The sequence below is a fragment of the Eubalaena glacialis genome, chromosome 3 (genome assembly GCF_028564815.1).
Source record: "Eubalaena glacialis isolate mEubGla1 chromosome 3, mEubGla1.1.hap2.+ XY, whole genome shotgun sequence".
Lineage (NCBI taxonomy): Eukaryota > Metazoa > Chordata > Mammalia > Artiodactyla > Balaenidae > Eubalaena > Eubalaena glacialis.
In genome coordinates this window covers 144,686,662-144,699,017 of record NC_083718.1, presented here as the reverse complement: position 1 = coordinate 144,699,017, position 12,356 = coordinate 144,686,662, and the positions used below count along the sequence as shown (strand labels likewise).

At 38.7% G+C, this 12,356-nt stretch overlaps 1 protein-coding gene across 2 annotated transcripts in view; it reads left to right on the top strand.

The window, feature by feature from the left end:
* The first annotated feature begins 2,245 nt into the window (after window positions 1-2,245).
* The window catches only part of FGGY (FGGY carbohydrate kinase domain containing), a 412,972-nt gene continuing 402,861 nt past the window's right edge, over window positions 2,246-12,356 (top strand). For both annotated transcript variants that reach the window (XM_061186510.1, XM_061186513.1), the window contains exon 1: window positions 2,246-2,350. The gene's annotated coding sequence lies outside the window, so the exon portion shown is untranslated. The remainder of the gene's footprint in view (window positions 2,351-12,356) is intronic.

The following is a 12,356-nucleotide window of genomic DNA, read 5'->3' as shown; positions in this document are numbered from 1 at the left end:
ACAAAATTAAAGTGTCTTGCACAAGAGAGCAGCTTCTTTCTTACAAGTGGAAGTGGGCAGTGGGTGTTCGTCTGGTGCTGCATGGTGTCAGAAACTTAAGCCCTTGAACCCTGGGGCTTTGCTGTGTGTAGCTTTCATTCCTGAAATCCTCTCATGGTCCAAGATGGCTGCTGGTGCTCCAGCCACTGTGCTGTTGCTGCTATTACCACTAATGATAGCATGATGATGATAAGAAACAAACCTCAGATCAAATACAAAATGCCTAGTAACAGAGATATCTATAAAGACCAGGAAGCAAATCCATATTAATTCAAGTTTAGCCAAGATGAGACCTCCTGCCACAGTTCCTAAGGCAACCAGTATATTTCATTTATTCTATTCCCGAGGTACAATGAGGAGGGTCTGGAAGCTGTCTTACATGTATTCAGCATCTAACACTTTACAAAGTATTTCCATATTTATTACCTCATTTACTCATCACAATACTCTGGAAAGGTAAGATGAATAGGTCTTAATATTATCATTGCTGCTGTACATGATGATTCACACAGGTGCCAAGTAACCAGATCCTAGTACCTCCTACATTCCAAAGAGTCCATGGTTAGATCTCCGGATATTTGTTGGAAATGAAGGTGAACAGTCATGGTGTAGAAGAAAGAAAATGACCCTGTACGGGAGCAAAACTTGCCATCCCAAAATGTCTCTTTGGCACGTGAATTATTTACAGCTGAAAACAATCAAGGCCCAAAAAGACTCAGGAAGAAACTCGGATGTCCTCCTTAGCTGCCTAAAGAATGTAGACAGAGGACCTCTTCCAGGAAGACAGCTATCATTGTACTATAGTATGAACTAGGTATGGTAGACTGAGAGGAATCTAGGAAGGTTTTTTTGTTTGTTCTGTTTTTTAAAATTCCTCTCTGTGTCCCACTGTCTTAGCACACCAAGCAAACATTTGTTTACCAAACATTTGCTTTTCCATCTTCATGTAAACTGCCTTCCTCCCTTTTGAAGACGTAAACCATTACTCCCAACATCTTTTTTTTGTCTTTAGTGGAAGATGTCTTTTCAGAGTTACTCAGTTTTGCTGGGTCTCTCCCATGTACACATGTTATTAAACTTTCATCTGATTTTCTCCCGTTCATAATGTCAATTTAATTCTTAGACCAGCCAGAAGAACCTAGAAGGATAGAGGAAGATTTCTTCCTCCGGCATCCCCAAACCAGGGCCCTTAGCAGATGCAGCTAATCACGTGGCCTCAGCCCCACTGAGCCACTATCCTCGCCTGTAAGACCAAGATGAGAGCATGTATTTGGGGTTGCTATGAGGATAGCAGAGTGACTGTCACGCACATGGCCCATACTCCAGTTCTGTGAAATCACAGTTATTACCGAGGCTTACCTCTCATCACCAGTGTGTCCTTCGAAAATCACTTCCTTTTACTGCACCTCAGTCTCCTTTTCTAGGAAAATAAAGAGTTAAGACTTCTTAAACTATCTTCCAAATCTCAGTCCCATCAGCTTGGGAGCCTGCCTTTTTAATAGATATGGCTTATGTTTGAGCTCAGGTTGGAATCTTCCCTCCTGTTACTTACTGTGAGGCTCAAAACAAGCTAAAAAACGTTTCGGACTCTTCGCATCTGTAAACTATGGACAAATAGTACCTAGCTAACTGGAAAGCTAAGGATCATGAAGATTAAATGACACAGGCGTGTCCGGGACCCACCAGACTGTAACTTCCTTAAAGGCTGGGGCTCATTTGTTTTCTACATTTACAAACTGTTACACCTTTTCAGAGGGTTGTTCACAAAATTAGATGAGAACATTTTCGTAAAGTATCGGGAACAAGACCTCACGCAAAGTAAGCATTCAATAAATATTATTATTATTAATTTCTTTATTTTAACACCTGTCTGCAAGAGACTTGGCGTTCAGTGCATGGTTGAGAAGCGAAGTTACAGGATACACGTTGGACACGTACCCACCAGCGGCTGAGGGGGGTTTGCGTGGGTGAGTTCTGCGAGAAGAGCCCCCAGAGTAGAAAACTCCCGGCCTGAGAGGACAGAACCCACTTCAGGCCTTTAAAAGCTCGGGGAGGCGGGAAGAAACGGGAAGAGGCTGCAGTCCACGCCACCCGCCAGGCCAGCGCCGCAGGAGGCCACGGCAGGGCGCAGGCGCGGGCCAATCCCGAGCCCCGTTCAAAGGGCCAATCGGGGCGAGTTTTATAGCGGTCGCGGCCGGCGGGGGCGGGGCCGCGCGGAGGGCGGGTCGGACCGCCCAACTGAGGCTTGGTGCGGCTCCGCGCGGTTATCGGCAGGGCCCCGCTAGCTAAAATGTAATTTCAGATTGGACAAGTAAGTGACCCTCCTCTCAGTCCCACGTGTGTATCAGGGGCTTTAGCAAAAGCGCAGGCTCGCAGCGCGCACGTTCTCCAACTCGAGAGCGCAGCCGGGCCCAAGCCTCCCTCCCCTTTCCCGCAGTCGCTGCCTCCTCTTCCTCCTCTGGCCGCCTGAGTCTTAACGCCAGCCCTGCGTTGGCCCCCGAAACCTTGTTGAGTCCCCTGTGTCCACTCCTGGGTGAGGCGTACGGCCACTCAAGAGAAGGGTGGGCCCTTACTGCATCCCCAACGCTGCCTAGGAGATGTCTGGAACCCGGGGTCCCCTGCCATCACTATCCAGTTAACTATGTTAATTTTCTGTCTCTCCCCCCTTCCCACCGTATTTTAGGACGTTTCCCCAGGCATTTTTGAACCTTTTAATTCCAGTCTGGCTACCTAAGGCATTTTAAGGCCAGTGCTGCTTGTAGCTTTCAGCAGCTTGTGGTAATGTTTGAAGTGCAATTTAGTTTAGATGGTATAATGCTCTTTGGCTACAGTTATCCTGGGTAGGAAAGGCCTAGGAGTATCTTTCTATTTTTATTAATGTCCTTTCTTTTTAAGATGAACAAGATGCGAAATGGTGAATTTCCCTAATCATTGGCTATTTTCCACTAAAGCACTTCTCATGTCTTAACTAATTTCGTCTCTAAATTAAAGAGTCAAGTCATTTCCAAGATAGGGAAGAGCAGTCATTATTAGGTTACTTTTTAAAGTAGGATATCAGGAGGAAGAAAGGGATTATGCTTTTGAATTACAAATCAGTAGAAAGAAGGCAAGCCTTCTCTTAGTTTGTAGCTTGGTATATAGGTGGTAGAATTCTGCTTTGTTTTGTTTTGCTTGCTTTTCCCCTCTTTCCTATGATCCACCAAGTGTATATCCTGAAATTGTACTTTTTAAGTTGCCAGCTGGGTCTTCCAGCCTTTTGACTGCCTCCTGGTCTTCTGGGAATCTCCTGTTAATGAGGTCCTGTGGTTGGCTTTTGACTTGGTGGCCACTGGCCTGGCTCTTGGAGGGAGCCAGCTGAGGAGGGCCGCCTGGTGGGAGGCTCAGATAACTCTTATTAAGGATGATTGAGGGAACAGAGAGGGTGAGAAGGGCCTGGAGATTGATTTTGAGGGGGAGGGAGGTTGGGAGCCTCCCTGCTGGATTTGGAAGTCAAAACATGTGTATTGGGAGAAAGGAATAACCCAGAGGGTGGAGATCTGTGTCTTTCTGGATGAAACTAAGAAGTTTACTGGGAGGAGACTGAGCCTTCTTCCAGGCTGTGTTAATTTTTATGTCTTTTCTTGGAATCTGGTTCTCTTTCCCTAACCTTTCACTTGGTTCAAATCACAGTCAATTACCAGCTGGTTCTGAAAACAGTTTGAGGTAGTGAATCTTGCCCTTAAGCTCACAGCCAGAGTGGGACCACCCCCCCCACCCACCCAAAGTATTTGAAATAATTATTTTACCAGAATGTACTACAGAGATTATTCAACCTCTTACCTGCCCATATTTTTATAAGGTGGAATTTAGAGTCAACCCAGCTGATGTAAGAGGCGGTCATCCAAACCAGCTCTTGTGTTCATTCATTTGTTCACTAATTTGGGAATGTGTTCTTGGCCTGGCATTGTGGTAGGCTCTGGGAAAGCAAGGATGAACGAGACTTGGTGTTTGCTTTCAAGCTTTCATCCAGTCTGTTTCTGTCTAGTCTGGCAAGGGAGATTATATGATAGTGAGCTTAGTGCTGTAGCAAGGTAGAATAAGATTCTCCTCTCTAATGGCCTGTATGGGAAAATAAAAAAAGAGTGGATAGATGTATATGTAGAACTGATTCACTTTGCTGTACACTTGAAACTAACATAACGTTGTAAATCAACTATACTCCAATAAAAATTAAAAAAAAAAAAAAAGATTCTCAGGAGTTGAGAGAAGTCCAAATGGCCCAATATAGGCTTTTATTGAAAACTTCTAAGAGGAGATAATACCCAAGTTGAGTTGCAAAGCATCGGTGTGATTGGGTTGGAGAAAGACAGAGGAAAGGGGATTATCTGACTTGGAACAGCATGGGCAAAGCTATGCAAGTCTGGTGCGTTGTTGGTTAGTATGGGCGGACCGGAAAGGGTAAGGGGAAATCACCAGAAAGGAGGTTGGGAAGAGTGAAAAGCCCAGATCAGGGAAGGTCAGGTGAATCAGGTTAAGGGAGTTTGAAATGCATCTCCAGAGCAAGCAGCAGCTATTGAAGTGACACTCTCAGATTTGTGGTTTAGAAAGTTAATTCTGGCTGCAGGGTGGAGAATGAATTGGAGTGGTGAAGACTGGAGAGAGGCTATTATAATGCAGGTGAGAGATGGGTTAGTGTAGTAGCTATGTGACTAGAGGAGAGAGATTAGAATAGAATGGTTAGGAATTAATTAGTGATTGAATGTAGGGGATGAAGAAAGGATGTAGCAGTCAAGGTACCACAGGAAAGAAAAGGCATTCCCTACTAGGAAACAGCTTTATTGAGGCTTTATTTATATCAACAGCTTTATTGAGGTATACTTGACATACAGTAAACTTATAAAAAGTTTATAACTTTTTATAAGTTTAAACTTATAAAAAGTCTAACTTGAGAAGTTTCAACATATGTATTTATCCATGAAACCATCATTACAATCAAGATAAAGAACATTTCTAATACCTCCAAAGATTGCTCATGCCCCTTTCTAATCCCTCCAAGAACCAGTGAGTTGTTTCTGTCACTATTTAAACTTTTTTAGGATTTTATCTGTGGGGTCATACAATATGTATCTTTTGTGTGCGGTGGCTTTTCCTTAGCATAATCCTCTTGAGTTTATCCAGGTTATGTGTGCATACATAGTTTTTTTGTTTTTTTTTCTGAGTACAACTATACCATATTTAGTTTATCCACTAACCCATTGATGGACATTTGGACTATTTGCTGCTTTTTGGCTACTACAAATAAAGCTGGTATGAATATTTGTATAAATGTCTTTGTACGGCCTTCATTTCTATTAGTTAAATACTTAAAAGTGGAACGGCTAGTTCACATGGTAGGTGTATATTTAACTTGTTAAGAAACAGCCAAACAGTATTTCAAAGTGATTCCAGTTGGTCCAACTGGTGTGATCACTCTTTTAAGTTTTAGCTATTCTGATAATGTGGAATCCTCTCATGGGGTTCTATTGTGCACTTCTCTAATGACTAATAATTTCAAACTTCTTATCATGTTGCTTACTTCCCTGTATATATTTCATATATCTTCTTGGCTGAAGGGTTTATTACATCTTTTGTCCACTTTTTAAAAATGGGCTGTTTGTTTCCTTATTGACTTTCAAGAGGTTTTTATATATATTCTCATTAATAAGTTCTTTATCACAGCTGTGATTTGCAAATATTTTATCCCACTTCGTGGCTTATATTTTCATTTTCTCAGCAGTATCTTTTTTTAAATTTTTTTTATAGCATATAGTTGAGTTTTTTCCTTTTTTTTTTAAAATAAATTTATTTATTTATTTTTGGCTGTGTTGGGTCTTCGTTTCTGTGTGAGGGCTTTCTCTAGTTGCGGCAAGCGGGGGCCACTCTTCATCGCGGTGCGCGGGCCTCTCACTGTCGCGGCCTCTCCCGTTGCGGAGCACAGGCTCCAGACGCGCAGGCTCAGTAGTTGTGGCTCATGGGCTTAGTTCCTCCGCGGCATGTGGGATCTTCCCAGACCAGGGCTCGAACCCGTGTCCCCTGCATTGGCAGGCAGATTCTTAACCACTGCGCCACCAGGGAAGTCCAGCAGTGTCTTTTGAAAAGCAGAGTTCTTAATTTTGCTGAAGTCTAATTTATCAATTTGTAATTTTGATAAAGTCTATTTTATCAATTTATTCCTTTATGGATCATAGTTTTGGTATCTTAGAAATCATGCCTAGCCTGAGATCTCAAATATTTTCTTTTTTTTTTTTTAAGAAGCTTTATTGTTTTTTATTTTACATTAAATCCAGGATCCATTTCATGTTAACCTGTAGGACCAGATGTGGACAAAGTTTATTTTTTTCATATGGTATCAGTTGTTCCAGCAGCATTTGCTAAAAAATCTATCCTTTCTCCATTGAATTGTCTTTGTACCTTTGATCAGAATCAATTTACCATGTGTATATGTGGGCTCATTTTTGGATGTTTTATTTTGTTCCATTGATTTCTTTGTCTGTTTTAATGCTAGTACCACTTAGTTTTGATGACTATAGCTTTGTAATAAGTATTAAAGTCAGGTAGTATAAGTCCTTCAACTTTGTTCTTTTTAAAAGTTATATTGGTTATTCTGCATCTGTTACATTTCCATATCAATTTTACAGTCATTTTGTCAGATTCAAAATAAAGGCCTGTTTAGATTTGAATTGGAACTTCATTTAATCTATACATTAATTTGGGGAGAGAATTGACTTCTTAAATATTGAGTTTTCTGACCCATGGACACAGTATATCTGTTCATTTATTTAGGTCTTCCTTAATTTCTCTCAGCAGTGTTTTTTAGCTTTCAGTAGATGGGGCTTTGTCAGGTTATCTGTAGGTATTTCACATTTTTTGACGCTATTGTAAACAGTATTGTCTTCTTAGATTTCAACTTTCAATTGTTTGTTACCACTTGTATATTGATCATGTATCCTGCCATCTTGCTGACGTATTAGTTCTAATAGCTTCTTTGTGGGTACCATCAGATTCTTTATGTGATCATGTTATCTGAGAATAAAGACAGTTTTACTTCTTCCTTTCAATGAGGATGTCTTTTATTTTTCTTGCTACAGTGCGCTGGCTAGAATCTCCACTCGGTGTTGTGTAGAAGTGATGAGAGCAAATGTCTTGCCTTGTTCCTGAGCTTAGGGAGAAGCATTCATTTCTTCAGCATTATGATTTATGATGTTAGTTGTATATTTTTTGTAGAAGCTCTTTATCAGGTTTAGGAAGTTCCATTCTATTCCATCTTTGCTGAAAGGGTTTTTTCTTTTTTTTTTTTTAAATGAAGAATGGGTATTGTATTTTGTCAGTTGCTTTTTTCTGTAACTATTGAGATCATTTTTCAAAGACTCTTAATATGATTAATTACATTCATTTTTTTTTTTTGGAATGTTAAATTAACTTTGTATTCCTGAGATAAATCCCACGTGGCCAGGACCTATGTTATCCTTTTTATATTTTGTTGGATTCTGTTCTGTTTGCTAAAATTTTAAGAATATTTGCATCTGTGTTAATGATGGGTACTGATATAGTTTCTTTCCTTGTATTTTAAGTTTTGTTATCAAGATAATTCTGGCCTCATAGAATGAACAGGCAAGTATTTCCTTCTTTTCAGTTTTCTGTAAGAGTTTGTGTAGAATTGCCATTATTTCTTCTCTTAAATATCTAGTAGAATTCATCAGTGAAGCCATTTGGGCTTGGAGTTTTTTTATGGGGGAGAAGGAGAAGACAATTGATTTAATAATATAGGACTATTCAGATTATCTGTTTCTCCTTGAATGAGGTTTGATAGTTTGTGTATTTCAAGGAATTTGTACATATCATCTAAGTTGCTCATAATATCCCCTTATTATCATTTTAATATTTATAGAATCTGTTGTAATTTCATCTCCCTCATTCCTAAGACTGGTTATTTGTCTCTTTTCTCTTTATTTTCTTGATCATTCTGGCCAGAAATTTATTAATATTATTGATCTTCTCAAAGAGCCAGCTTTTGGTTTCATTTATTTTCTTTATTGTTTTCCTTTTCTTTTTTAACTTATTGATTTCTGCTCTAAAATTTATTATTTCCTTTCTTCTGTTAACTTTGGGTTCCTCTTACTCATTTCTTTCTAATTTATTAAGGTGGAAATTAAGGTCATTTACTTGAGACTTTTCTAAGATAGGCATTTGATGCTGTAGATTTCTAAGTATTGCTTCAACTGCATCCCACAACTTTTGCTGTTTTTATTTTCATTCAGTGAATATACTTTCTAGTTGTTTTTAATGTCTTTTTGACCTATGGTTATATAGAAGTGTGTTATTCAGTTTCCAAATATTTGAGGATGTTCCACATATCAAACTATTATTGACTTTTAATTCCACTGTAGTCACAGAGAGTACTTTGTATGACTTGAATCCTTTTAATGTTTTGAGACTTGGTCATGGCTCAGAATGTGGTCTGTCTTGGTAAATGTTCCACGTACACTTGAAGAGAATGTGTAGTCTGCTCTTGTTGGATAGAGTGCTTTTTACATGTCAATTAGGCAGCTTCATTGACTACTCTTAAGTTTTATGTACTTGCTGATTTTCTGTCTATCTGTTCTACCAATTATTGAGTGACATATTTAATTCTCTCATGATAATTGTAGACATATGCATTTCTCCTTGCAGTTCTATCAGATTTTGCTTTATGTATTCTGATGCTCTATTATTATGTGCATTAATATTTAGGATTTTTAGGTCATCTTGGTGAATCATCCCCTTTATTATTTCATAATTTCTGATGATATGTTTTGCTCTGATAGCTACTTAATCATTATTCCTGATAATATTTTTGCTTTAAAATCTACTTAGTGTTATATTAATATAGCGAACTTCAGCTTTCTTTTGATTGCTCTTTTATGGTATATCTTTTTCCTTCTTCTGCTTTTTAACCTATTTGTCTCCTTATATTTAAAGTGTGCTTCTTATAGGCAACATATAGTTAGACTGGGTAACAAAGCAAGGCCTGACAATCTCTGCTTTTTAATTAGGGTGTTTAGACTATATATAATGTAATTCATATGGTATGTTTTAAACATATCATCTTGCTTTTTTTTTTTTCTATTTGTTCCATCTGTTTTTTGGTCTCTTTTCTCTCTTTTTTTTGTCTTCTTTTAGATTAATTTTTTTTAATTCCATTTTCCCCCCTTTATTGGCTAATTAGGCATATCCTTTTTTCAGATATTATGTTAGTGGTTGCTTTAAGGTTTATAGTGTACAGCTTTAATTTATCAGAGTCAACTTTCAAGTGGTATTATACCACTTCATATGTAATATAAAGCCATATAACAATGTATTTCTAATTCTTGCCTCATAGCCTTTGTGCTACTGCTATTTTATGTTGTATATTTTACTTCCACATATGTTTTAAACCCCACAATACATGGTTATTATTTTAGTTTTAAGCAATTGTCTTTTTAAGACATTCAAAAAATTTTTAGAAGTCTTTATATGTACCACATAGTTACCTTTATGCTCCTCCTTCCATTTTATGGATCCAGATTTCCATGTGATATTACTTTTCCCCACTTCTTGTGGTGCAGTTCTGCTGGTGGTGAATTTTGGTATGTCATCTTTGGTATGTCTGATAAAGTCTTTATTTCAGCTTTAGTTTTGAAAGATTTTTTCACAGCGTAAAGAATTCTAGATATAAAGTTTTTTTCTTTTAGTCCTTCAAAGATCTTGCTCTACTGTCTCATAGCTTGCATTATTTCTGATAAGAAATCCATTGTCATTCTCATGGGTTTTTTTTCTTTTTTGCATAATCTGCCACCCCCCACCCTGACTGCTTTTAAGTTTTTCTCTTTATCATTGGTTTTGAACAATTTAATTATGATGTTTCTTGGCTTAGTTTTCTTTATATTTCTTGTGCTTGGGGTTCATTGATATTCTTGATTATATGGGTTTATAGTTTTCATCAGATTTGGAAAATTTGTGTCCCTTATGTCTCATATATTTCTCCTGGTCCCTTCTTTGTTCTCTCTTTCAGGTATTCCCATTTCACATATATTAGGCCACTTGAAATTTTTCCACAGCTCACTAATGCTCTGTTTATTTTTTAAAAATCTTTTTTTCTCTTTGTTATATTTTAGATAGTTTCTATTACTGTGTCTTGAAGGTTACTAATCTTTTCTTCTGTGTTATCTAATCTCATATAGTTAACTTTTCATCTCAAACATTTTAGTTTTCATTTCTAGTATTTCAACTTGAGTCTTTTTTGAAATCTTGCATGTGTGAACTTTTAAGTTCACTCTTTCCTTTAGCATTTTGAACATATGAAATTCAGGTATGATAGCTGTTTTAATATCTATGTCTACTAGTTCTATCAAATGTGTCAATTCTAGGTCAGTGTCCATTGATTTTTCTCATTTTAGTAGTATTTTCCTGCTTCTTTGCATGCCTGGTAATTTTTGGTTGAATATCAGACATTATGTGTTTTACCTTTTTCAGTGCTAGATATTTTTTGTATTTCTATAAATACACTTGAGCTTTGTTTTGGGGCATGTGTAAGTTATTTGGAAACAGTTCTATCCTTTTGAGTCTTGCTTTAAGCTTTGTTAAGTAGGGCTAATTCTTCTTCACTGCTGAGGTAAAACCCTTCTGTGTACTCTACCCCATGCCCTGTTAATTATGAGGTTTTCCACACTGGCTGGTGTGAATAGGCACTATTCATGGCCCTGTGTGAAGTCCACTGATTGTTCTCTGTGATCCTTTTGAGTGCTTCTGGCTCAGATAGTTTCCTCACATACATACAGTGATTGGTACTCTCCTGAATACTTAAGGAGCACATCCTCCTGTGCAGCTCTTTCCTGTCTTGTACTTTGCTCCAAGAATTCTAGCCTCCTTGTTCTACTTAGACCTCTAGCTCTGGCTTCTCAATTCGGGAAACTGCAGGGCTTGGTATGGATTTCCTCTTCTGTGTCCTTTGTCCCAGGCATTAAGCTTGAGCAGTTTTAGGACACCTCATTTTTTCCCCATCTCTTTGAGATCACTGTAGTTTGTTGCCTGATGTCCAGTGTCCCGAGAACCTTTGTTTCCTGTATTCATTATTTTAGTTGTTTTAGGTGGGAAGGTAAATATGGTGCCTGTTACTCCATCTTGGCTAGAAGTGGAGGTCCTCAACTGGAATATTTGAAGAAAATTTTAAAAGGGACTATTTGAGGTTGTGAGGAAGGGATTTATATAGGACCCTGGAGGTCCTATAACCCCTTCATCAACTTAAATTATTTAGAAAGTTCTTAACAACATGGATGACAAAATGAAGCAGAGTTCATACAGCAGGTACATATGCAGTGCTGCGTGTGTGGGCTGGGTTTAGGCAGAGTGGAAAAATAAAGTAGAAATCATTCAGGCTAAATGTATGTGTTGCCAGTCCCTTGGGCAATCTGGATTTTGGGCTGAGTTATACTGAAATCTGTTGCAGACCAGGCTGAGATATGAGTATCTTGAATTCTGCTACACTGGCCATGGGATGAAGAGATTAAGAAAGGACTCAGTTACTGATCAGCTATGGGGGATGAAAGTTGAGAAGGCAAATTATAAAATCAAGCATGATTTATATACACCAAACTCAATGTAGTTTACCAAATTCTGGGATTGTAGAATTATGTGGCCAACTTTGATATTAGAGTGTGGCTATTGTTCGGCTGTTTTAAATCATCATGTGACATAGTGGACAGAGCACGGGGTTGAAGATTCTCTCTGTTTTTTACTGGCCCTGTGACATTGGGCAAGTGACCTAAATGCGCAGAACCTTAGTTACCCCACCTCTGGGTTGTGGACCCTCCGAAGTTGTTGGGAGGATCAGCAAAGCTGTCTACTAAGTCACTAGTACCAGTCCTAGAAGAGAGTAAATGCTCACGCAAAATCTGTTGATCCAAGACGAGGGTTGGCACAAAATGTGAGTTTGAGAAACATTGCGATTCATGTGAAGATACATATTGACAGGACATATTAATAGATAACACTAATTTCTAGGGACCTATTAAAGGAAGAGTAGGGTATTTGAAGAGGGCTACCTCAAAGCCCACCTTCAAAGGCACTTTGTGAAGACCCCCAGCTCCCCTTCCCTTTTCTCCTGAACAAGTTGTTCTGATGTTAGTGTCCGAGGTTGGGTATTGGGCTGGATGGGCTACTGATTTGTCCCAACATGTGTTGCATCTGGGGGGCCTCCAGGAAGGTAGAGAAGACCTGCTGTGTGCTCACGGTGGGCTACTAGCCCAGCTTCCCTCATCTCCACACAGCATCATGTGGGAACA